The sequence below is a fragment of the Balaenoptera ricei genome, chromosome 4, assembly GCF_028023285.1.
Source record: "Balaenoptera ricei isolate mBalRic1 chromosome 4, mBalRic1.hap2, whole genome shotgun sequence".
Taxonomy (NCBI): domain Eukaryota; kingdom Metazoa; phylum Chordata; class Mammalia; order Artiodactyla; family Balaenopteridae; genus Balaenoptera; species Balaenoptera ricei.
The window spans coordinates 1,183,962-1,203,914 of NC_082642.1; positions in this window are offsets into that span (position 1 = coordinate 1,183,962).

Consider the following 19,953-nt stretch of genomic DNA (forward strand, 5'->3'; position numbering starts at 1 on the left):
TGGCTTGCATTATATCCAATAAGAAGTTTGCTGTCATTCTTTGTTCTTTTGTACATGATAAATAGTTTTTTCCTTTTTTTAAAAAAATAAATTTATTTATTTTGTTTACTTTCATTTTTGGCTGCTTTGGGTCTCCGTTGCTGTGCGCGGGCTTTCTCTGGTTGCGGCGAGCGGGGGCTACTCTTCATTGCAGTGCACAGGCTTCTCATTGCAGTGGCTTCTCTTATTGTGGAGCACAGGCTCTAGGGGTGCGGGCTTCAGTAATTGTGGCACGCAGGCTCAGTAGTTGTGGCTCGCGAGCTCTAGAGCGCAGGCTCAGTAGTTGTGGTGCACAGGCTTAGTTGCTCTGCGGCATGTGGGATCTTCCCAGGCCAGGGCTCGAACCCATGTCCCCTGCACTGGCAGGCAGATTCTTAACCACTGCGCCACCAGGGAAGCCCTTTTTTCCTTTTAAGATTCTCTCTTTATCACTATTTTAAAACAACTTGATTATTATGTGCCTTGGAGTAACTTTCTTGGGTTGGAAGGTCAATTGAGCTTCTTGTATCTGCAGGTTTATAAGTTAAAATTTGAAAAACTTTAGCCATTATTTCTTCAAATATTTTTTATCCCTTCCCCTCCTTCAAGGACTCCAATTACATGTATATCAGACTCCTCGAAGTAGTCCCACTGCTCACTGAGGCGCTATTCATTTTATCTCAGTCTTTTGTCTCCCTATGTTTCATTTTGGATAGTTTCTATTGCTCGTCCTCAAGTTCACTAATCCTTACTTTAGCAATGTCTAGACTGCTGTTAATTCCATCCAGTGGATTTGTCTTTTCAGACATTGCAGTTTTCATGTCCAGAAGTTCAAACTGCATCATTTTTATTTCTTCTTATACTTATTATGCTTATGCTTTCCTCTATCTTTCTCAACATATACTTATTATGCTTATGCTTTCCTATTTTTCAACTGAGTTATAATACTTGTTTTTAAATCCCTGGCTGCTAATTCTATTATCAGTGTCATTTCTGAATCTCTTCTGTTGATTGTTTTCTGGCCTTATTATGAGTCTTATTTTCCTTTTTGTGTGCCTGCTAATTTTCAGTTGGATACCAGACAATGTGAATTTTACCTTATATGTTGCAAGATGTTTTTATATTCCTCTAAACATTCTTGAGCTTTTTTTTCCTGAGATACAATGAAGCTACTTGGAAACAGTATAATCCTTCCAAGACTTGCCTTTAAGATTTGCTAGGCAGACCAGAACAGCCTTTAGTCCAGATTTTAGTCTAGTCTACTGAGGCAATAACCTTTTGAGTACTGTATTCAATGCCGCATGGGTCATAATGTCTTTCCACTCTAGCCAGTGAGAACATGAAATTATTCCTGGTCTGTTCCTTTCCAGTAGTTCTTTCCCCTGCCTTGGATGGCTTCCTCACTTGCATGCAGTGATCAGTACTCAGCAGGAGACTCTAGGGGAAACATCTCCAGAGCTCTCTTTCTGTGCAGCTCTCTACACTTAGTAACTCTGCCCTGAAAATTACAGTTGCTTTAGGCTTCCTTAATTCTCAACTTTGTCTCCTCAACTCAGAGAGACCTCCAGGTTCTGTTTGGGTTCTCCCTCCCTGCACTGTAGCCTGCAAACTCTCCAGGGAGTAGGCTGGGGCAACTATAGAGTTTACCTGTTTTGTTTCCCTTCTCTCAGGGATTGTTGAACTGTGCAGCCTGTTGCCCAATCTCTGAAAATTATCGTTTCATATATTTTGTTTGTTCTGTTTGTTGTTTAAGGCAGTAGGGTAAATCCAGTCCCTATTACTCCATCTTGGAAATCAGTGTAAATGGTCAATAAATCATGATTATTCATCTTTTGTTTTCAATTTTGTGTATGTGCTTTAAATTTTTTCTAGCTTTATGGAAGTATGCTTGACAAATCGAAATTGATATATACAATTTTTATTTAAGGTGTACGATGTGATTTTTGATATATGTATACATTGCAAAATAATTATGACAATCAAGCTAATTAATGTATACATCATGTCACATAGTTACATATGTAACTTTGTATGTATGTGTGTGGTAAGAACACTTGAGATCTACTTTCTTAGAAAACTTCAAATGTACAATAACTTATTAACTACAGTCACCATGCTGTATATTAGGTCTCCGGAAATTATTCATCTTATATCTTAAAGTACACCTTTGACAAACATCTCCCCATTTCTCACTGCCCTCCCAGCCCCTGGTAACCACCATTCTACCCTCTGTTTCTATGCATTTCACTTTTTTAGACTCCACATATAAGATCATGCAGTATTTGTCTTTCTGTCTCTGGCTTATTTCACTCGGCATAATATCCTCCAGGATCGTTGCAAATGGCAGGATTTCCTTCCTTTTTCAGGCTGAATACTATTCCAAATGAAAACCTTACATTTTCTTTGTACATTCATCTGCGAATGAGCACTTAGGTTGTTTCTATATCTTGGCTACTATAAATAATGCTGAAATGAACAAGGGAGGGCAGGTATCTTCAAGAGAGTAATTTTATTTCCTTTGGATGTATACCTAGGAGTGGGATTGCTGGATCATACAGTAGTTCTAGTTTGTATATTTTGAGGCAACTCCATACTGTTTTCCACAATGGCTATACCAAACCATGGTTATTCTTATTTTTAACTTTTACTATGTACCCAACATTATATTAGGCCCTATGGATTTTTTAAAGTATACAATAAAACTGGAAACCTTCTTATATGTGTATGCATTCTTGTGTCTTTACCCATCTGCACATCTCTACATTTTAATATTCTGTTTCCTTTTTAAATCAGTAATTCTAGCCTAGCCAATGTATTTTCTTGTGTTTCCTCCTAGCCTTTGAAACAATTATTTTTAATATTTGCATATTCTTCCATTGAGTTGGATGTACCTAATTTACTTACTCATGCACTTATTTTTGAGTAATTAGGTTGTTTGTAATTTTCTCTGCTGAGATAAAACCAAAATGTAATACCATTTGTATGTGTGAGTGTGTTGAGAAATCACCAAATTAGGTTCCTTTGCAATTTGCAACAAGAAGGAAAGCCTTAATAATGTTATAAAGTCAGAGTTCCACTTGTTTTCTCTACAATTTTCTTCTTTTATTTTCTCCTTCCTCACAATCTCTCTCTGTTTTTCACTCTCCTTCTTTCTCTCCCTCCATCCTCCCCTTCTTTTCTGCTTCCCAATAAGCACTTACTGAGCACCTTTTATGTTCTGGGCACTGTACTGGTTCATCAAGTATAATTATGAACAAAAAGCAGGATTCTTACCTCAGTGGAACTTGTGATCATGCAGGGGCAGACAGAAAATCCAATAAATAATAACAATAGATAACAAGTACTCTGACAGGGGAAGTACATTTGAAGAATTTTGATAGCGTCAGCCCACTCAAGTTTCCCACCCCTCTCACAGGAGAGTAAGAGACAGGAGGAAGGAACAGGCATTCTGGCCAGCCTCCCCTTTGCCCATGATGTGGTACAGAATCGTGCAGGGGGGTTATTTTCTGACAGGCCTGGGTTCAAGATCAGGCTCTGCTACCTCCTAGCTGTATAAGCAGGGGCAAGTTATTTAACTTTTCTCAGTCTGACTTTTAACCTCAAAATAAGGGTCATAATACATTATGTACATAATACATAATACAGAAATAAAGATAATGTAATGTAAAGAGCAAGGCACATATTAGATGCTCAGAAAAGTACCTGTTATTATTACTAGCTGTGTGATCTTAGGCAAGACAACCCCTCTGGACATCAGTTTACTTACCTATAATATGATTATTCATAAGATCCCTTTCAAAAGTTCTACAAAGGCAATGAATTTGCACAAATGCCTAGCTTTGGTCTCTCTGTTCTATTCTCTGGGACACACTGAGGAGATATTTCAGAACTTCTCTTGAGCACAGTAGTTCTCTTCTGTTATCCCTGCCCTGGCCCTGAGATGAGGCTGTTCTGAAATAAAGTGGGGTTCTTCCTTATCTGGAAACCACCTATCGGCCAGCTCTTCCCCAACAACTGCCTAGAAATCCTGATACCAGCCTTGGAGAGCAGGTCAGGCTCTGATTTAAAGTGAATAAACCAAAGATTTAGGTCAAGGGGAAAAGTTAACACACTAACCAAATTAAAAAAAAACCCAGAAATCAAACATTTCAACAATAGAAGATATAAAGGCTATTTCAGGTCATCTCCAATAAGAATAGAAAATAACTTAGATTTTTTTATTTTCTGGGTTCTAAAAGTAGCTATTTTTAAAATTTCATAAAGTGGGAATTTCCATAACCTTTTAAGCATAAAGTTCATCTCCTGTGAGATATTCTGGTGACAAAGAAAGCAGAGAGACCGTTAAGAACAATTCCAGATTGTGTCAAGACAACCTTTGACTTGGAGCCCTCCATTTCTGGCTGCTAAAACATTGGGGGAAAGTTCTTCTTCATCATTTCTTTCCTCTAGGCATATTTTTCTATTTTCTAAATCCCATGCTCCATGTTTTATAAATTCCAGGTGCTTTGCCCATATTATTGAGCACATAGACATTGGGAGAACTTAATGAATCATCAAGTCCAACCCCTCTACTTTAGAGATGAGGAAGGTGAAGCCCAGATTTAATAATAACAACAATAATACTACTCAGTGCACGTTGATAGAGAAAACATGAAAGAGAGAGTTTAAACATGACTGTTATTCTCTGCTCAGGCTTTAACCATGTTTAAGAACCATTGGTCATACTCAGTGGTCCGATTTGTGAGCTATTGGATTTGTGCTGTTTTAGGAGCCAAAGAGATCATTTTTCAGTCACTCTCAAGTGTCAGGCCCAACAACACATATTTCTAATTGGTTTTTAATCCTTAAAGCTGGGCCTCAAGGTCTTCACTATTGCCCACTAGCTGACTATATGAACAGCTTTTAAAAAGGTGAGTTTAAATTCTTTTAAAATCTTGTCTTAAATAACATTGCAAAAAAATGAGACAAACTGACATCACGTGTTTCCTGATAGGATGCCCTCAGATGGAAATAATTCTACTTATGTAGAATTCCTTCCCCAAATGCATAACCTGAATCTAATCATGAAGAAATGTCAGACAAGCCCAAACTGAGGGATACAAAACAACTGACCTGTAGTCTTCAAAAATGCAAATGTCATAAAAGACAAGATATTAAAAGGTGGAGGAACTGTTCCAGATTAAACAAGACCAAAGAGACATGATAACTAAATATAATGCATGATTGATGATTAGATCTTGGGCTGGAAAAATATTATAAAGGACATTATTGGGACAATTGATAAAATTTGAATATGGGCTAAGTTTGCATAATAGTATTGTACCAATGTTAAATGTCTTGAATTAATAATCATACTATGATTTTGTAAAAGAATATTCTTTTTTGGTAATACACATTGAAGTATTTAGGGACAAGGGGGCTTGGGGTTTACAACTTAACTCTCAAGTGGTTAAGAAAAGCAATTCTGTGTGTGTGTGTGTGTGTGTGTGTGTGTGTGTGTGTGTGTGTGTACATGTATATGTATACGTAGAGAGAGGAAGGGTGGTTGGATTGGGGGAGGAGATGAAAAGACACACACATGTATAGGTGGGGATCACTGACTTGTGCCTAGATACATCAGCAAGAGCAGGAATTGGGGGCAGGTGACACAAGAGTGAGGTTGTACCTCATGCCTTTGGACAGATGATTGGGTCGTGGCTGATTTGCAAACAGACCCTCTCTTCTCATTTTATTTTACTAATATTTCAAATTACCTGCTAGAGTATCTAAAAACCAAGTGGGCAAAATGGCCTCTGTTGAATTCCCCATTCTTTTAAAAGGGTCGGATGTAACTGACGCTCTCAGTACTATGTGTCATGTGCCAGGCTCATATCAACTCATAAAAATGTCCTAAGGCATTAATTATCACGGCCAAGGAGAGTAAAGACGGCAGCTCCTGCTAATTGTCAAAATCCCCTCTGTGACTGCACACTGCCACACACCCAGTCGGTGCCTAAGAAACATGAATTGGTGATGAAAGTTGTTATTCTTCCTCCTCGCAGGCTGCAGCAGTGATTAAGTGGGGGAGGACACCTCAAAAATCCCCCTATGCCTGCTCAGGCTCAAACACTCTAGCAGCTCTTGGATCCCAAGCAAGTGGTGGCCGCCCTGCAATAGCGATCAGCAATTCTGTTTGATTTAGGAAGTGCTAATCAATAACAAGTTCAACTTGGGGAACTGCACAGGCTTAATCATTTTGCATCTGGCACCCAGGACTGACACACCCCAGCTGGAAGGGAGGGAGACAGTCAGGAAGGGAGGGAAGGAGAAGTAGGGGGTGGGGGGAAGGGGGAAACAAGTCCATGAAAAACCCAGTAAACCTCTTTCTTGAGTTAAAAATCGTTTCAACTTTCAAAGACGAAATCTCACCCCCAAGTGAAAGACATGACTTAAATGCAAAGGCAAGTGAAGATAAACAAAAGGCCCCGTTCAGATCTTCCCGAGGTTATCCGTCATTGTCAAGGCTTTCTTTACGCATCATAATGATTCCAAGCACCCTGCCAGGTGGTCTCAGATACTATTTCTATATGTTACAGGATTTTTTTTTTCTTTTTCTTTTTTCCAGTAAACAGCAGTTTACAACACAAGGTTTGACTGTAATTTTCATCAGACTGCAACTTATGCAGGTTTTTGAGAGATGTGTTATTACTTAAATCCAGCTGTAATGCTCTTTTACCTTCAAGGGCCATTCCTTTTATACATTCTGTCAGCTAAGGGTGGCAGGATAACAATTAGCCTGCAAGTTTAAATTAGAAATAAAATGCAGGGGGCTTGCATGCAGGGTGTGTTCAGACTCCCTTCCAGTAGATTCACGGTGTGTCCAACCCCCCACTACCTCACCCAGGAGGCTGGATGGCATGGAGGGGAAAAGGCAGGATGCAGACCCAGCCCATGGGCTGCAGCAATGAGCCATCCCCATGGAGGCAAATCTGCAGTTGAAAATCAGGCTGATGTCCATGTGAAGAAGCTAAGCACTGGCCAAGACCAGGGTGAGGGAAAGGGAAGGAATATTGAGAGCAGGAAACCTGAGCAAGAAGGTTCTGAACAAAAGGCTAGAGGGGGAGCCTGGTGTGGTATCCTGAGCCTCTGGGCCTCCCAGGGCCACAGGCTCATATCACAGATGCCTCTGATCACCACTGAGAGCGGGGATGCAGGACGTGAGGGAGAGGGAGCTTTTAAGGGGCCCCAGGAAGCCAGGATTCTGATGGAGGAGAAATACTGAACTAAGTTTTCTGGGCTATTTCAATGTGAACATTTGAGGGCTAGGTCATTTCTCATGAAAATGAAAATGGACCCATTTATGTAGTGATGACTCTTTTGGCAATTTTCTTGGGTTTTGGTCAAAATTAGTTGTTTTCTGACAAAATTCAACATCCTTTCCTGTTAAAACACTCAAGAAAATAGTAATTAAGCTAATCTTGAAGCCAGTATTTCATTTGGTGGGGAAACACTAGAGACATTTACTAAGATCAGGAACAAGGCAAGGTTGCCTACTATCTCCACCACTATGCAACGTGTTACTGGTGGCATTAGCCAAAGCAATTAGATAGGAGAACTCAACTAAAGGCAAGAGAACTGGAAAAAAAAAGAGGTAAAACTATCTCCATTTGAAGATGACCTGACAGTATATCTAAAACCCTAGAGAATTAATAACAACACTAACTCAAATGTTTAAAAATTAACATACAGAAATCAATAGCCTTAATATACATAAATAATAACTAGGGGATGGATATAAAGTAGGAAAAGCCCCACTTAAGGAATAATCTTAAGAAGTGTGCAAAACTCTAAAGAGGAAAACTTTAAAACACATCTGAAAGACACAAAAGTAGACTTGAATAATGGAAAGACATCTCTTGTTCTTGGATAGGACAGGTCAACATCATAAAGATGTCACTTCTACCTTAAAAAAAATGGTTGTTTTCTTGTTGCTTTATTTTTGTTGCTCAAAATTGGTGATTTTTATGACTGAAAAAGCATAAACAAGTAAAAACAACACAGATATCACTGCACATCCAAGATATTGGCAAGGAGCTCTCATTCGCTGCTGGGGGGAATATAGATGAATTCCCCACTTGGAGATCACCTTGGCAGTTCACATGACTGCTGGTTTATTGAGTATCACTAGTTCATCGAAAAATCTAGTCTCGTTGGATTGTAAACATGACAAGATTTTATTCTGTCTAACAGATGCCCTACAATAACATGTTGAGTCTCCCCGCTAGCTGAGGAAAAGGCTCCCTTAATATCCTTTGGCCATTTTCTTCAGGTTTTGGCCACTTTTACTTATTAGAACAATCTCATTTATGGGTTTAAAACTCAGTTGTGCTTGTTTTAAAGCTTTGACCTTTTATCTGATGCAAAGCTCTTTTCCGCCTCTCTATCAGGCCAAGCTATTGTTAGGGAGGTCGGGTCACAGAGACTCAGACACCACCTTCCCCTCTCTTTTCTTCCTCCTCTTGAGTTGGGTGGGGAAGAGGAAAAGGAAAACGGCAAAGTTCCTTCCTGCACGATTGGGTGAGGGGGCAGTAGGTTTCCGTCTGTAGACTTTTCTCTGTGGTTTTTGCTGCTTCTCCAGCCCACACCAATGAGCTGTTGATCTCGCCTCCACACGGCAGGATCCAGACTCTGAGCTCTCATGGGGCACGTGTATGGATTCTTTGAAGGGCTCCATGGAGACCTCAGCCCTGAAGAGTTACCTGACAAGAGATTTAATCCGCCTGAACTTCTTCCACCCTGCCTCAGTGTCTCCATGGAACATAACCTTCCCCCACACGATGGCGCTGTTTTTGGGCGGGGTGGGTGGTGGGTACCACCAAGACAGCTCAAAACATCCACCCTCTATGGCATCCTCTCAGTTCTCGTAGACCAACAGTGGGGTGTTTGTCGTGCCCAGTGGTGGGAATGCCGCTGCCTCTCTCAGTCCTCTCTTCTCTCTCCTGCCTCTTTCTCTACACCCTGGAGCAGTAGGTGCTCTGCAAGTCCAAGCCCTCACCCCCAGTTTCCATAAAAGAGGACAACCAGGCTCTGACTTAGTTTATATGTGGAAGGGAAGGAGACTGATTCTGACAGATGCCCGGAAAGCCCTTATCATTGATTACCTTTCTTCCTCCCTTGACTTTCCTGGTGGATATTGTTTAAAGAGAGAGGATATCCTTTCTTTGTGAGCTTGGATTCTCCAAAAGACCTTTCTCCTTTCTGCCCCGTTCCTCCCTTAGGTTGATCAGGGTGGGAGTGGTTAGAGAAAAGACCTATTCTCAGCATTGGCGCCTCTCAATACGCCTTCCTGGGAGGTAGCTGGTCACAACTGCTATGACATCATGGTGGTTATATGGAACATGGGGACTTAACATCTTTTGTCCTCAGCTTTAGGCCTTAGCCACAATTCTGATACAACAGAATAATAAAATAGAACATGTGCATAGCAGACCACCCATCAGTTCTACTCCTAGGTATGTATCCTAGAGAAGTTCTCACAGATGTGCATGAAGAGACGGCTACAAGAATATTTCTAGCAGTATTATTTATAATAGTGAAAAATTGGAAACAATCTAAATTTTACAGTAATGGAAGAGATAAATAAAATGTGGAAGCTGGTTTGGTATTCAGCCAGGTATGCACAGGTACACCAAGGTGTGCATAGGTACCTAGAGGTGCTTCTGTTCATGATGAGCACCTGTGTGTGTTGGCTGGTGCCAGAGCCATGCCAGTTGTTAAATATTTTGAATATCACTCCCTGACCATTTGATTGAGTACAATTACAGCAACTAGGTGAATGAACTAGGTAAATATGCATCAGCATGGATAGAACTCAAATGTGGGCTCAATGGAAAAGCTGCAGAAAGAAAAATGATACCGTTTATATATAATTTTAAAAGTATACAAAACATGCTATTGATTATATATATGCATATATTATATTATATACTTACATAATATATAATATTTTAATATTATAATATTTTATATAATATATACTATATAAGTAGCCTCTGAGGAGAGAGGGGAGCTTGGTTGGAGAATAGTAGAAAAGAGGCAGCAACTTTATCAGTAAGAGCAACAAAAGGAAAATAGGTAAAGCGGACTTAATCAAAATTAAAAACTTGTGCTTTGAAAGACATTTTCAAGAAAATGAAAAAACAACCTACCTAGAGAATGGGAGGAAATATTTGGAAATCATATATCTGATAAGAGTTTAACATCCAGAATATATAAATAACATTTACAACTCAACAATAAAAAGATAAACAACCCAATTTTTATTTAAAAATTTTTTTTGTATAATTTTTAAAATTTATTTATTTTATTTATTTATTTTTGGCCGCATTGGGTCTTCGTTGCTGCACGCGGGCTTTCTCTAGTTGCAGCGAGCGGCGGCTACTCTTTGTTGCGGTGCGCGGGCTTCTGATTGTGGTGGTTTCTCTTGTTGTGGACCACGGGCTCTAGGCACGTGGGCTTCAGTAGTTGTGGCGCGTGGGCTCAGTAGTTGTGGCTCGCAGGCTCAGTAGTTGTGGCACACGGGCTTAGTTGCTCCGTGGCATGTGGGATCTTCCCGGACCAGGGCTCGAACCCATGTCCCCTGCATTGGCAGGCGGATTCTTAACCACTGAGCCACCAGGGAAGCCCTAGACAGCCCAATTTTTAAAAGGGCAAAGAACTTGAATAAACATTTTTCCAAAGAAGATGTACAAATGGCCAATAAGCCCATGAAAAGATGCTCAACATCATTAGTCATAAGGGAAATGCAAATCAAGACCACAGTAAGATACTTCACACCTGTTAGACTAGCAATTTTTTTAAAAAGCAAAATGACAAGTGTTGGCAAAGATGTGGAGAAATTGGAACCCACATGCATTGCTGGTGGAAATGTAAAATAGTACACCCACTATGGAAAACGATTTGGCAGTTCCTCAAAAAGCTAAACATAGAATTATCATATGACCCAGCATTTCCACTCCTAGCTATATACCCAAAGGAATTGAAAGCAGGGACTGGAGCAGATATTTGTCAATATTCATTACAGCATTACTCATAATAGCAAAAGATGGAAATAATCCAAGTGTCCATCAACAGATGAATGGATAAAAAAAGATGTAGTATATACCATACAATGGGGATATTATTTAACCATAAAAAGGAATGAAGTTCAGATACCTGCTACAATATGGATACACCTTGAAAACATTTGGCTAACTAAAATAAACTAGACACAAAAGAACACATATTTATAATTCCACCTATATGACATATGCAGAACAGGTAAGTTCATTGAAACAGAAAGTAGATTAGAGGTTACCAGGGTCAGGGGAGTGGAGATATGGGAGTTTCATTCAATGGTTGTAGTTTCTGATGGTGGTGATAATTGTACCATATTGTGAATGTAATTAATGCCACTGAATTGTACACTTAAAAATAATTAAAATGGCAAATTTATGTTAAATATTTTACCACAATTTTTAAGAATTAATAATGTAATATACCAAACCCACTGAATTGTACATTTTAAATGAGTGAATTGTATGGTATGTGAATTATATCTCAAAAAAACTTTTAAAGAAAGATCTGAAGGAAATATGGCAAAATATTTATTAATCCTTGGAAATGGGTATAAGGAGTGTTTGCTTTAGTATTCGCTATACATGTCTAAATGTTCAAAAACATTTTTTCTAAATCAAAAAAAACAGTGGGTGGAGAATATCTGAAAGAGAATGTGGATAAGCATTCAAGAAAAGGGAGATAAAACAGGCAGTGTTCACCCTAGTTGCATTTGGAAATGCAGGTGCATCTTTAAGCAAACCATCTGTTTGCCCAATATTTATCTTATAACCATGAAAGAAGAAAATATTGACCAATAAAGGATTTCTTTTTCCCGTATTCTTCCCTTGAACTAAAGCTGCTAAGAGGCTAGGGTTTGTTTTTCTGGAGCTCCTTAGCTGACAAGGTTTGCTACAAAAGGAGTAGAAATCATTCTTAGCTGGTGGGAGAGGGGAAAGTAGATCAGCAGCACCTGGAGGGTGCTCACATGTTCACTCATTGCAGCCCAGGATGCCAAGGTACCCAAAACGCTGTTCCAGGGAACTCTGGCATCTCCACTCTCCCCTCTGCCCCACTGAGTAGTCCTGATCTCGATCAATGCTTCAGTGATACTCAGCACAGGAAGCCAGAGGCTAGTCCAAAGACTGATGGAAGAAATGGTGGACCTTCTTGCCCTCCTGCTTGGAAATGTGGGGCAAGTAGGGGAAAAATGGTGCTGTTAAGCGGTACTGTCTGGTCAAATGTGTGGCTGATAGAGATCCATGGTGCATACAAGGATGAGCTGGGTTTGGGGAATAAAAGGTTAAAAATTCTGTACTTCCAGTGTTCTGGTAGGATCTTCAGGAAACCCCTTTTGGGGAACCTGAGATTCTCCTAGCAGGTGCCACTCTGCTCCAAGACTTTCCTTTTCGATAACTTGCCTGTTTCCTAAAGTGACAGAAGCTTACAGACCTGAAATATACAGCTTGTTGATACAACCTGATTATCAAATGCCAGTCCAAAGCTAGTTGCCAATGCTGTGCTCGAAAAGTTAGTTTGTGATTGGTATTTTCTATAAGCTTTTAAAGGACTGGGATTTTTAAAACTTTTATTGAAGTATAGCTGATTTATAAAGTTGTGTTTAATTTCTGCTGCACATCAAAGTGACTCAGTTATACACATATATATTCTTTTTTATATTCTTTTCCATTATGGTTTACCACAGGATACTGAATATGGTTCTCTGTGCTATACAGTAGGACCTTGTTGTTTATCCATCCTGTATATAATAGTTCACATCTGTTAATCCCCAAATCCCAATCCGTCCCTCCCCCTTAGCAACCACAAGTCTATTCTCTATATTTGTGAGTCTATTTTTGTTTCATAGATATGTTCATTTCATATTTTAGATTCCACATATGAGACATCATATGGTATCTGTCTCTTTCCAGCTTACTTTGTATGATAATCTCTAGGTCCATCCATGTTGCTGCAAATGGCATTATTTCATTCTTTTTTTTTTTTAAGTTTTATTGGAAATACATTTTTTTTTAATTGATTTATTTTTGGCTGCGTTGGGTCTTCATCGCTGTGCGTGGGCTTTCTTTTTAGTTGTGGTGAGCAGGGGCTACTCCTCATTGCCGTGTCTTTTTTATGGATAAGTAATGTTGCATTGTATATATGTCAACATATTCCACACCTTTACCCATTCATCTGTCGATGGACATTTAGATTGTTTCCACGTCTTGGCTATTGTAAATAGGGCTGCTATGAACATTAGGGGTGCATGTATCTTTTTGAATTATAGTTTTATCTGGGTATATGCCCAGGAGTGGGATTGCTGAATCATATGGTAGCTCTATTTCTAGTTTTTTAAGGAACTTCCATACTGTTCTCCATAGTGGCTGCACCAATTTACATTCCCACCAACAGTGTAGGAGGGCTCCCTTTTCTCTACACCCTCTCCAGCATTTATTATTTGTAGACTTTTTAATGATGGCCATTCTGACTAGTGTGAGGCGGTACCTCATTGTTGTTTTGATTTGCATTTCTCTAATAATTAGAAATGTTGAGCATCTTTTCATGTGCCTGTTGGCAATCTTATGTCTTCTTTGGAGAAATGTCTGTTTCGGTGTTCTGGCCATTTTTCAGATGGGTTGTTTGGCTTTTTGTGTTGAGTTGTAGGAGCTGCTTGTATATTTTGGAAATTAAGCCCTTGTTAGTCGCATCATTTGCAAATATTTTCTTCCAGTCTGTAAGTTGTCTTTTCGTTTTGTTTATGGTTTTCTTTGCTGTGCAAAAGCTTATAAGTTGATTAGGCCCCATTTGTTTATTTTTGCTTTTATTTCTATTGCCTTGGGAGACTGACCTAAGAAAACATTGGTACGATTTATGTCAGAGGATGTTTTTGCCTATGTTCTCTTCTACGAGTTTTATGGTGTCTTGTCTTATATTCAAGTCTTGAAGCCATTTTGAGTTTATTTTTGTGTATGGAGAAAGGGTGTGTTCTAATTTCATTGATTTACATGTGACTGTCCAACTTTCCCACCATCACTTGCTGAAGAGACTGTCTTTTCCCCATTGTATATTCTTGCCTCCTTTGTCAATTAAAGGATTGGGATTTATTTTGGCCGTAGAACCCTAGTTCCCCTTGAACCTCACTGATGAGCAATGAAGGGCCTGGTTATTTTGGAGGTCATGAAGCTACCAGAAGGGCTCCACCCCACCCACCTTCCTACACCATCAACAGGCCTTGTCCCCTGCCCTAGCAGAGAGAAATCACACCCCCAAGAGTCCCTCTGTGCCGGGTCTTCCTCTTCCTTCTCCACCAGCACTGAAGTCATCTTGGGTTTCACTCATGACCTATGGGTCTGGGTTCCCTGTACTACAGTCCACTCATTTAGAGGAAAAACAACTGCTGTAGCACTACCTCCTGGAACTAGAAAGTCAGTCCTTAGTTGTCAAGAAAAGTTAATATTAATACCAAAAAGATCCATGTTAAATGTATTATTTTATGTATAGCTGCTTCCAAATAAACTAATATCATGCATAGGTTACAGAAGCCTTCACTGAATAATAAATGTTTAAATATGCCTTAGGAAATAAGAATTAAATCTCTTACAAGAGGCAGTATACATCAAAAACAAAATACCTGGCATCCAAAAGTAAGAGTAATTTTCCCAGGATCTGCTATTTGTCCTGGGAACTCCATGGGTATAGGGATTAATGACGGTAACAAGCACCTTTATAGGCCTCATCAAAAATGGAAAATTTAATGAGTCTAGCTGGCACATTTCAAATATTTCATCACTTTGCTAACATCAGGGACAGTCTCTGATATGCTGGGAATCGGCTGCAGTGTTTGTTATTTCGAGTACTGCAAACAGCTCAGTGTGTTCCAGCATGGTCTCCCCACATGTGGACATGAGGCTGTGTTATTTATTCCCATAGAGTTGAGACTAAAGAGAGAAGAAGGCAAGTTTGCAAAGTCATGGGCACAGGGATCGGGCGAGTGTTACGAAAAGCATAGAGGCCCTGGGGTTTGAATCCAGCACCCATCACTTACTAACTAGATGATCAGGGGCAAGTTTCTTGTGTGAAGTAGAGGTAACATCATGGTGCACACATGTATTCACTTCTTAGGGCTGGTGCAACAAACTACCACAAACTGGATGACTTAAAACAATAGAAATTTATTCTCTCACAGTTCAGGAGCCAAAAGTGCAAAATCAAGATGTTGGCAGTGTTGGTTCCTTTTGGAGGCTCTGAGGCAGAATCTGTTCCACGCCTCTCTCCTAGCTTTTGGTGGTTGCTGGAAATCTTTGGCATTCCTTGGCTTGTTAAGCGGATCACTCCAATCTCTGCTTCTCTCATCAGGATACACACAGGAGGATACACACGGGAACCTTTTTCCCGTGTGTATCCTCAGTGTCTGTATCCAGTCTGCCTCTCCTTTTTCTTATAAGGACACTGGTCACAGGATTTAGGGCCTACCCTAATCTAGTGTAGCTCATTTTAACTTGATTACATCTGTAAAGACTCTATTTCCAAATAACGTCATATTCACAGGTGCTAGGGAGTTAGGACTTGAACATATATTTTGGTGGGGACACAGTTCAACTCATTACACTGTGCCATGGACTTGTAATTATTTTATTTGCCATCAACTTGTAAATACTTTATTTGACAATTCAGAGAAGCATTTAACACAGTACCCAGCTCATGGGAGTTACTCAATAAATACTACTTCTTTTCCCCCTGATAATATGACAGCATGACCATCAGATTGTATTTCTAAATTACAGGCATGAAGCTATTAATTGACTGGAAGTCTGTGGATTTCCAAAGAATTTTTTCATCTTATTTAGGGATGTTATGGGAAAGCCACACTAAGATTTAAAGAAATATCTGAGACTCAGGTATTCCTTCTAGTGGAACTGAAATAGCTTTCAACTTGAAAAAACAATGTGCTACAAATGTTTATCACAGCAACCATGTCTGTCATGGGAACAAATCTGGCCTTCCATGTCTCTCTACGTATTGGTAAATATTGAATGGCAGTTAGTCAATGAGACCAATAGTACTTTAATAATAGTCACAAAAGCCTATTGAGGAGAAACCATAGAAAGAGCATGTTTTTAAATGTTCATAAAGGGTTAAGAAATATAGCAGAAGTATAAAAATTTAATAATCACACTTGATATCAGAAAAATATAGGCACATTTTCTTACAATTTCAATTGGATTAATTCAAAACCTAACCCAGAATAGGAACAGAGCAATATGCCAGATTCTTTGGCTAAATCCTTCATTGTCAAACTCTTGAATTATTGCAAAGACCTCAAGATTTCAGAATAATGATGATATAGAGCAGTAACTTTCTATCAGTGCAGAAAATGTACAGAGCTATAAATCTTATTATAATATAACAGAGTTCTAGAAATGCTTAAAGTTCTTTTAAATACCAACTCAGCTAGTTGGTGAAACACAGTGTCTACAATTTACTGGTAGAAAAACTAAGGTGAATGACCTCACTATAATCATGGCAGAGGGAAGGTGGATTTGCTTAGCTAATTATACCACAAAGACTGATTTGATCTACAACCTCCTCTGTAATATCTATTTTTAATGAAATATACAAAAGTTTGCAAACGTCTTGTCAGCCTTATAACTCTTTCCCCCAGGACCATTTAAAGATCAAAAAAGGAAATTTCAAACATGCAATCTGGTGGGGGGGAAAAAAGCAAGCAAATAAACAACAACAAAAAAGCTGTATCTTACAGTAGGCAAACCACTAGCTAATACATTATTCCACACTCAACAACTCATTCCTTCCTTCATCAGTCCAGTTATTCCAAAAATACCTTGAAATCATGGGTCTGGGAGAGCCCACCTGTCCCATTTCCCTTTTGATACCTTATTTCCAAACTCATGAGCATCCTCTTTTTAGCACAACCATTTATAAAGTTTCCAAACCACCCTATTCCTTTGCATTCTGACCTTCAGCCCTGTTCCTGAGCTGTCCAGCACCAGGTAGACACACTATTGATCCTACTTATCAATGCTGATGATTCCTGGCCCTCTTCATTTGTCCCTTTCTTTGCTGGGAATACCGCTTCAGGATGCAGCTCATTCACGGGAAATTCATTCAGCCTCTCTCCTTGCCCTGCTCTTGACACAGACCAGCTAAAATCCATTTAAGACAGTGGTGAGTTCACCAAGAATTTTAAGGCAGTGGTTTCATGAAAGCTGACCTGTTGAAAAATCTTTGAGCGTGGGGAAATACACCCAATGCAGGAAGTTTCATCCACGTCACTCTTCACCCTGATGCTCCCATTCCTATCTTTAAGGATTCAATGCAGTGGCAGAAAGGAATTTCTGTAGGAAAAGAAAAGCCCATGTGGGCTTTTTCAAAGCACAAGTCTGATGATTCTGCCTGTTACACACTCGTCTGGGATTTCAGTTTATAAGGATAACATCCCAAAATGAAAATAATATATGAATAACAAAACAAAAGAAGAAAAAAACCAAATCCACCACCACACACACAAAAACTGCTGAGATGCTCAGAGGCATCACCTGACTTTGCACATGCAGGAAGAAAGAGTTTCTTCCACCCAGGAGTGGAAATCCCAAACACCAGTGCAGCTTGGTCCAAACACAAGATGTTTGGTAACTGGTTGGGAGGGGGCTGGGCTAGCTGCTCCAGCTGCAGTTGGAAACTGCTTTTCTTTGAATGGATGGCCTAGAACACTTGCAGTGGATACAGCCCAAGATGTCAGAAAACTGGTGAGGCTTAAGAACAGTATCAGATGATGTGGACTCAAACTCCTAACCAGAGAGAGTCGGTGTGAAGCAGTCAGTTTTAGAATCCCTGGCCGAGGGCTTGGGGACCCCAGGGATGGAGGGGCACTCCATAACCCCCTCGGTCAGAGTGTCCTCTTGCCCTGTCCCACTGCTTCCCAAGCTCCCTTGACTGGGTTGAAAGGAAATAAGGTAATATCCAGATCTGGAATTGTCACGGGGATGGGAAGGATGCCTTGGCTGGGAACTGGCTAGGCCTCCATCTCTTCACCTGTATAGTAAGGAGGGTAAACACGTGTTCCCCAGTGAGAATGGAGGCAGAGAAAGACAAGCGTTAGGAAAACAAAGATTTCTCTTAGCATATTCCTTTACAAAAGCCCTGCCCACCAAGAATCCAGCAGCCCAGTGGGTGGGATGGTCCTCATGTGTATTTCACGCCCGAATTATCGACATTTGAAGAAGATGCTACCCAGCCACCACCGATAGACCACGTGTGTTGAGTTTTGGCTTCAAATGTTGCAAGGAACCCTGATCATCCATTTATACTCTCAATCCCCATTCTTCTCGATCCCAGGCCCTTTGTTTTGTTTTTTTTTTTAAGATGCTCCACATCTTTTTTTTTAAACATTTTTTTAAAATTTTATTTATTTATTTATTTATTTATTTATTTATTTATTTATTTATTTATGGCTGTGTTGGGTCTTCGTTTCTGTGCGAGGGCTTTCCCCAGTTGCGGCAAGCGGGGGCCACTCCCCATCACGGTGCGCGCGCCTCTCACTATCGCGGCCTCTCCCGTTGCAGAGCACAGGCTCCAGATGCGCAGGCTCAGTAATTGTGGCTCACGGGCCTAGTTGCTCCGTGGCATGTGGGATCTTCCCGGACCAGGGCTCGAACCCATGTCCCCTGCATTGGCAGGCAGACTCCCAACCACTGCGCCACCAGGGAAGCCCGGCCCTTTGTTTTTTAAAAAAATGTCTGGTTGCATAAATGCTTGTGAAATAGATTGAAACAAATTGGTTAAATATTTACATTGAAACTATTCCTTTGAACTAGTTAACACATTCCAGCTAACTAAACTTATTGCCCATGTACATTTATAAATGTTTATGTGTTTATAACATTTTTAACACCAAATGGCTGGTATCTGCTTTGAATTAATATGGTATATTAAGTTTAGCCCTCCTTTACCAAGGATACTTGTTCATTATTCCAAGGCAATTATTTATATGCTTGAAAGTGGGTTTGCTCAGCCTGGGTCCTCAGCGTTATGTGTTAAGGTTTGAAAAAGGCAAATACACTTGCATAAATGCAAATTAATTATGTAGGGAGGAAAGGCTTTAATGAAGGCAGTGGGCCACTTCAATAATTAGACTTCAGAAAAGAAAGCTAACAGCAGCACAATCCGTGGTTATTTATTGTGCTTCCTCCCTCTTCAAATACAGAATTAGATCTTTAATCCTGAAAATATACACAGAAATGCATATATGGCCCACATATTCTTGAGAGGACCTGCTCCTTGCCCCTCTGTCCCATCCCTTTCCATTATTCCAGCCGAAAAACTCAGAGAAGCAGATCACTTACAGCATTTTAGAGCAGATAATCCACTTGGTCATTCCTCAAGGCTCCAAAAACCAGACCTTTGAACAATGACAGCTGGAAGATCCTGAGGCATAAGACACAGCTAATAGAGGATTCTCCTCCTGTTTTCAGAAGTCTTTGAAAACCAAAAGGCATAGTTCACAGCACTACATGTGACAAGACATTTATTTTCATCTATTTGCTGTAAGCCGTTGAAAACTAGAAATATCGAATTAGATCAAGTGTTTTAAAATAGGTTAAAATTGATCTGTTCCTTGCATTTTGGGTTCTGCCCAAGCCATCCTCAGGTTGGGGCCACCGTAGCATGAATATATATTTCATCATAAGAGGGAAAGAAAAGCTGCTAATGGTGATAATTACTGCCACTGAGCTAGAAGGCTAATTGTCAGAGGAGTTCGCTCCTCTCTGCGGTGAAATGCGTTTCACTCTGATGAAGGGTTGGGCAGGAGTGCCGGTGTGTTTGGGATGAACCGATTTTTCC